This window comes from Taudactylus pleione, unplaced genomic scaffold, assembly GCF_031769625.1.
Source record: "Taudactylus pleione unplaced genomic scaffold, aTauple2 ptg000172l, whole genome shotgun sequence".
Lineage (NCBI taxonomy): Eukaryota > Metazoa > Chordata > Amphibia > Anura > Myobatrachidae > Taudactylus > Taudactylus pleione.
This window is the reverse complement of record NW_028284574.1, coordinates 10,776,488-10,784,031: the sequence shown is the minus strand read 5'-3', so window position 1 is coordinate 10,784,031 and position 7,544 is coordinate 10,776,488. Positions and strand designations below refer to the sequence as shown.

General features: G+C 44.1%; 1 non-coding gene across 1 annotated transcript; it reads right to left on the bottom strand.

Annotated features, from left to right (window-relative positions):
* Positions 1-688: 688 nt before the first annotated feature.
* Positions 689-760, bottom strand: TRNAP-UGG (transfer RNA proline (anticodon UGG)). Its single transcript has one exon. It is a non-coding gene; the product is annotated as a tRNA-Pro (tRNA).
* Between the last annotated feature and the right edge of the window lie 6,784 nt (positions 761-7,544).

Here is a 7,544-nt window from a genome sequence, read left to right as displayed (position 1 = left end):
ATTACTGTGTGGCACAATGTGTTGTAAGGGGCATTACTTAGTATGTATGTGTAAGGGGCATTACTGTATCACTAAACCAAACACCTGTTTCAGAAGCACGAATGCCGTAGGCATGCAGAAAAACGTCTCCGTTGTTGTTGTTGTTTTTTTTTTTTTTTTTGGGGGGGGGCGCCAAATTACTATCTTGCCCTGGGTGACAAAAATCCTAGTTGCATCCTGTTGACCCATTCATTATAGCCAAAAAGGTTATTTATTTACAGCATAGTTGTAATATGTAATGTACAGAAGGTGAAAAACGACTAATTGTGTGTGATCAATTGGTGACCTGTAAAGCAAGTTACTGGTAAGCTAAGGGTTAATTGCATCACCCATTTTTCTTCAACCCACATTATGGGTGGGTCAGTAGCCTGTTCGTTGCAGAGAGCAGTATTTTTTTTAAACTTATGTTTTTATAGACATACAACTAAATTGACTGTAATCTGCCTAAGGTTGTTATTAATTGGTCATATATTGTATTTTGTGTATAAATAAAGGTAAATATGATAAAAAGCACAGCATCCCATCAAAAAAGTATAAAGCCTGTTTTGTTACCACTTTGTTAAATAAATCCATCCTGTGCTGGCTTTTACCTCTATTGAAATAAAGCCCTTTCTACCAATTATAATATGTAGGAAAAAAAGGGATACCTGGGCTCGTCCGGGATTTGAACCCGGGACCTCTCGCACCCAAAGCGAGAATCATACCCCTAGACCAACGAGCCACATGCTAAGTTTAGAGCCACATGCTAAGTTAACTTGCATAATAAAGTACTGAAATGCCACATCATCAGTAGAGTAAAAGTTACACAGCGTCGTATTACACTGGAAAAAAATAGCATAGCTAACATTTGGCAACCTTTGCCTCTAAAGCTACGAATTGTAATTACCAATTTGTGGTTCAACATTAAAAGATGACTCTCCTTAAAGGAACACTATTATCAAAATTGTATAATTTGATTTAATTTTTAAATAAGAGCTTTACAAATAGGACATTTTTACAATGTATACATAATCTTTACGTTACAAATATTTAAAATTTCTAATATATTTATAGTATAAATATATTTTTATAAAACTTTAAAAACTTGAATCTATAAACCTATACATTTTACATGACCCTGCTTTATATAGTTAATATTTTGTGCAAAAATGTAAAACTGTTCCTGATTAGAACTGCAGTAATATTTTATTGTTTCTCAATGCCCTGTCCGTTTTCATTCAACCGCAACAATAATTACCTACTAATATTTAAACACGGAAACAAATTCTCTATGACAGTGCACTAGGGACTGTAAATACAGTTACAATAACAATCTTTATTTAATTTTTAAAGTATATATTTTATTGAGACCATAAATGTAATTCAGAGGCAAAATATTACAAGTTATTGATAGACATGGACGAATAAGTTCAGGAAATGGTGTGTTACAATGCCACATTATCATGTCTAGTCAGTAGGAAATATGGAATAATGACCAGCGAAGTTCTAATCTTCTGCGAGGTTCTCTGCTTGGCTGCTGCCAGCCTACCGCTGCCAGCGACGAGTGTCTTGTGTAATGTGCATGTACGACGGTCAGTCTGCGCATGTGCATGATACGGGGACCTGACAGTACCTGAAAGGCTTTGCTGAAGTCGAAACTGCAGCACCGGGTCTCCATTGATGTCTATGGGGACTGCATCGATCTCGCAATGTAAAGTTTACCGCTGTTTGTTAAATGCAGAAAGGAAGTCATAACCCCTTTAGCGAGCCCTAAAGAGGTTATACTTCATTGATAAATGGGGGCCAATAATTGGTAAAATACCAGTAACAGTTCTCGCCTCAGAGTTTTTTGATTTGTATGAAGCCAGCAGAATAATATTCAGGTCAGTGCTATTGAAAGAATTTGTACCATTAGTAACTAGATATTAACTACAGCAGATACAGTCTAACATACATTGTTGCAATCAATAAATGTTTCTCTGTTGTCGCTTAACTGGAAATGTTGCATTATTGTTTGTAGTACAGAAATGCTGGCTGCCAGTGGCGTAACTAAGGGGGGTCGAGCAGGGCGTGTGCCCTGGGTGCCGTAGGACCGGTAGTAGTTAGGCAGTGTAGCGCCAACCGCAGTATGTGCTACACATTTACAAAGGACCGGTGCTAGGCTTCCCTGCACCCAGCACCGGTCCTTTGCTGCACAACTGAGACCTTCCCTCCCCCTGACTGCTTACCCAATAGCGCCGGGAGGAGGGTGGGAGGCGGGTGGTCTCAGGCTGTGCAGTAACACACACATCGCCGCCAGTGCGGCAGCAATGTGTGTGTTAACAAGCAGCCAATGAGAGTCAGACAGACTCTCATTGACTGCTGAGCTCCCACTGCAAGAGCCGGCTCCCTGTCCGGTTCCTGCAGTGGGTAATGGGAGAGACGTCATGATGTCATGACGTCTCTCCCATAATGCAGAGCGCACCAGCCCGGGAGGACTGACGCGCGGTGCTGGGAGCAGTGGCTGGAGCCAGAGCCAGAGTGTGAATTCAGGTAAGTGTATTTTTTTTTTTTACTTGTGTTGTGTGTCTGCACATCGGGGGGGCACCATTACTGAGGGGGAACCACTACCGGGGGCACCATTACAGAGGGGGGACCATTACTGGGGGCACCATTAAAGAGGGGGGACCACTACTGGGGGCACCATTACAGGGGGGACCACTACTGGGGGCACCATTACAGGGGGACCACTACTCGGGGCACCATTACAAGGGGGGACCACTACTGGGGCACCATTACAGGGGGGACCACTACTGGGGGCACTACTACTGGGGGCACCATTACTGGGGGGGACCACTACTGGGGGTGGGGCACTACTGGGGACTACAACTGGGGGGGACTACTATTGGGGTCACTGCATCGGGAGGGGGGGTACTACTACTGTGGGCACTATATAAGTGGCTTACTACTAGGGGACTACTACTGGGGGCACTAAATAGGGAGGAAAACTACAGGGGGCACTGTATAAGTGGCATTGGATATGGGGGATCACTGCTGGGGTCCTGCATAAGGGAGACCACAACTGGGGGCACTGCATAAGGGGGGGAACTACTGCTGGGGGCACTATATAAGGGGCTTACTACTAGGAGCACTGCATTGGGGGGACCACTAGGGGCATTAAATAGGGAGGAAAACTACAGGGGGCACTGTATTAGGGGCACTGGATAGGGGGGAACTGAGGGGCTGCATAAGTGGGACCACTACTGGAGGCATTCTATACTGGGGGTACTGTATAAGGGGGAACTAATTGGGGGCTCCATAAGGGGAACCACTACTGGAGGTACTGTATAAGGGGCACTACTATGGGCCTGCATAAGAGGGACCAAAACTGGGGACATTGCATACTGGGGGTACTGTATAAGGGTCACTACTGGCGTTAAGGTGCATATGGAAAGGAATGTTCAGAGTGACGATAAAGGGGTGTGTCATGTTGACACGCCCAATTTTTAAGTGGCCACGCTCATTTTATGCTGCGCGCGCCTAAGGTGCACGCACATTGGGGGGACTCCATCTTTGCATTTGCCCTGGGCTCCAAATACCTTAGTTACGCCACTGCTGGGTACACATTTAAAATATATTGTGGTAAGCTATACACACTCACTAATTGACCGCTCACTATGTACTATGGGCCTGATTCATTACGTACCTTGCAACTGCGATTACGCACGCAATCGGCCGATTGTTGTGTACTGCACATGCCTATGCATTGCAGTGCACAAGGGCTTCACTGCAATCACGCTGTGATTGCAGTGTGTACGCAGACCCATCACAGAGTGATTGACAGGAAGTGACCATTTGGGGTGGTGACGGGGGGTGTTCGGTGAAAAGCAGGTGTGTCAGTGCGTTTGAACGCTGTTACAGGAGCGTGCCTAAATTAGTCACTGCGATGCCGTACGCTGCTTGGGCTTTCACTGCGTGTGATGAGGTTAGCAATTTCTGAGTATGGTCAGATCTTGTGCAAGTGTGCATGAGGCTCTGATGGTACTCCATGTTACAGATGGTTTTGCAGACTTGCAAAGATTACAGATGGGGTGCAAGAGCAAGTGTGACCACACCATTTAAATAGAAAAATCATACAAACTCAGCACTCACCAACATATTCCAAACTGTACTTTTAATTCCAGGAAATGTTTGTTCCAAAGAGGGGAATTCAATTATAGGCGAAAAGCCATATTCGCCTGTTGTTTTGCGAAAAATTTCACCTAAACATAATTTGCCAAATTCAATTCCAGGACAATTTCGCCTAAGCGGAAGCAATTCTCCAAAAAAGATTCTCCGATCTATGGGCCTGTTTCAGAGTCGCTCGTAAGCAGCCGCTCGTTCGTTCCGAGTGATGTTTCCACAACTGCGCATGCAAAGGGATCGTAATACGCATGCGCAAACCAATCAGTGAGGCCGAAAATCGTTTGTTCGCTAAATAGCGAATGCCTGCTATTTTAAGTGATAGGAGGAGGCGTATGTGGGTGGTAACAGGGGAAGGTGCTTGAAAACGGGGAGTGGAGATCCGAACGCAGGCGTGCTTAAAGGTCAAAACAGGCGTTTTATGGGTGTGCATAATTAATACAGCAGCGTCATTGACCACGTCACTGGGTTATTTTATAGTCAGAACTGCTCGCAAGATTGCAGTAGGAAAAACCAACCACAAGAATAGCGAGCAGTTCATACGCTGGTCGATGTACTCAATTAATCTAATAAATAGCGGACATGACGTAGGATGCGAGCGGCCAGGGGGCGTAGTTTTCCAAAAAACGACCGCATGTTTTGTACGCTCGTTCAGACCTAGAGGCGTGAACAGACCGCAAAGAGCGAACGGTTCATTTGAATAGCCAACGCTTTTTTCTGAGCGAGCGCAAATAGAGTCCGGCTCTGAATGAGGTCCTATATCTGGTGAAAAGAAATACAAAATCTTTATTTTGGGGTACAAACGTGGGGAAACAACTCAGACCCCTTGAGACAGCCCCCCAAAGGACAAATCTGCAAAAGACATTTCATTTTTGGGGTGAAAATTTAAAAAGTGGGGGGATAAACATAAAAATAAGCTAAAATAGACTTCTTGGGGGTCCCCAAGTATGGGTCTGGTGTTTTTGGGATTGCAGGTGCATGCAGCAGGTGGATTTTTCAAGTTTTTTAAAAGTTCACTTTAGAGACATAAAAATATGCTAGCACCCATTTTCAAGTACCCCAAATTTGACAGGACTACTTATTTTCACCAAAGAATACTGCTTTATGCCATTCTTCACCACTTTTACAAAGACTCTAATAGCAAGCAATTTACACAACTTAAGAACTCAAAATAGTCTTATTAGGGCTATTAGTAACCATCTATATTGATTGCCTATGTTAATATATCTTTTTCTGGGGTACAGACTGATTTCCCCAATTCTTTCAGTACTTTTTGCCTGTTCCGCATTCGCCTATTTCCATTTTCGCCTTTTTTGCAATTGAATTAGGCGAAAAGCGGGAACTAGCAAGGAATAAATTCGCCTCTGAAACAGGCGAATGAAGCGAAAGGTCGGACAGGCGAAAACTTTGCTTCTAATTGAATATGGCCCAAAGTGTTTCAATAATTAACTAACATTCCCTGGAATTAAAAGTACAGTTTGGAATATAATGGTGAGTGCGGAGTTTGTGCACCCCAGTGTATTCTTCTGTACCCCAGTGTATCCATATAAGCACTGTGACTCTGCAGGCTGTACTCGATAGTGTACCCATATAAGCACTGTGACTTTGCAGGCCATACCCCAGTGTATGCTTCTGTACCCCAGTGTATCCATATAAGCACTATGACACTGCAGGCAGTAGCCCCCAGTGTATCCATATAAGCACTCTGACGCTGAAGGCTGTACCCCACAGTGTACGCTTCTATAGCCCAGTGTATACATAAAAGCACTGTGATGCTGCAGGCTGTACCCCAGTGTATCCATATAACGACTGTTGCACTGTTGCCGTACCCCCCACTGTATCCATATAAGCACTGTGATGCTGCAGGCTGTACCCCACTGTGTTCACATAAGTGGTGTGACACTTAAACGTAAAGTTTACAAAATGTTAATAAAAAGTAAAAAATATGTATTTGTTGTTGTACTGTTCCATCCAGTGGCTTTGTTGTATTGTCCATCCACTGTCCCTGTGTTGTCACAGACCCTATCAAAGATAAAGCCCTCCTATGTAAGGGCAAAACGCGTCAGTAGACTTCTGCTAAGCGAGCACCTGAATTGTGACCCGGGCACTGGTGTGCCATTCTGGTCCAAATATCCAATACCAGAGGAGATGTGGCAAGTTTTTATGACGCTCACAGCTACACGCATTTACTGCATTTAATGGTCCTGGTCATGGTCCTGGTTATACAAATACAGCCGGACCACTACCGGTGCAGGGCCACCTGATCCAGGCTGCCATCTGGAAGGAATCAATGGACCAGGTATAACCAACGCAGCCGATTGCTGCAATATTGCAGGAAACTGCACGTTACTCAATTATCAAGTCTCTATTTTGTGGAGACGGACACTATTCAATAAGACATTTATGTGTGTGCACACCATTCATCACGGATCTCTTTTATTTTATATCCTTTAAATTGAAGGTTTTTTACATCAAATCAAGGACTTTTATGTACATTAAGGAGATTCAATATATACCTTCTGAGTATGATATGTTCTTGCGGGACAATATTTTACTGAACAACTGATGATAATCTGGATTTTGATATACATATAGGTCCATTTATCAGTAGTGCATTTATTAACAATTTTTATTAGCATATTATGTATTGTTGTTTTAAATGTATATGCACATTATTTTTCATGTGATTAAAACCTAAGGTTTTTGATCAATCCTGACTGCTATATATAATTTTTGCCATCTCACAATTTGGATGTTTTAGAGCGCAGTCCTATTTTTGTTTGCTATTGTATTTCTATTTAGGTGCTCTCACACCTAAAAAGTATGGACATGCAGCTGTAGAATTAGATATTCATTAAGAGATAATTAGGTTATCTATATTTTGATATATTATTGATTGGAGAGATCCAAAGGAGTATAACTAGCGCCGTGGTCAATTTTTTTTTGTTTTGTGTTCAAATCCCCGAGGAGAGTCTAAGGGCTGTATTCAGAGGCGGCCGTACGGTCTACTACCACATGGCCGCCTCGATGTTTGTCAAGTGCGCATGCGCATGAGGGAGCCAGCTCCTTCGTGCGCATGTGTGAGACCCGCTACGACCGACAGCGCTGGTCATAGCGGGTCTCTTTCCAAAGGGGGCGAGCTGTCGATGTTGATTGACAGCTCGCCCCGTTTGGAAGGCGGGCCGGGGGGTGGCAGCCCAAACAGAGGCGTTCCCATGGGAATGCCTGCCGTTTGGGGGAGGCCCCACTGACATCACTAGTGATGTCAGTGGAGAGCTTCCGGCTCTGACAGAGCCAGAAGCTCTCCGGTGGCTTACGACAAGTGAGACCCTACCCTAGGGTCTCGTCGTAAGCCCCGATGGTCG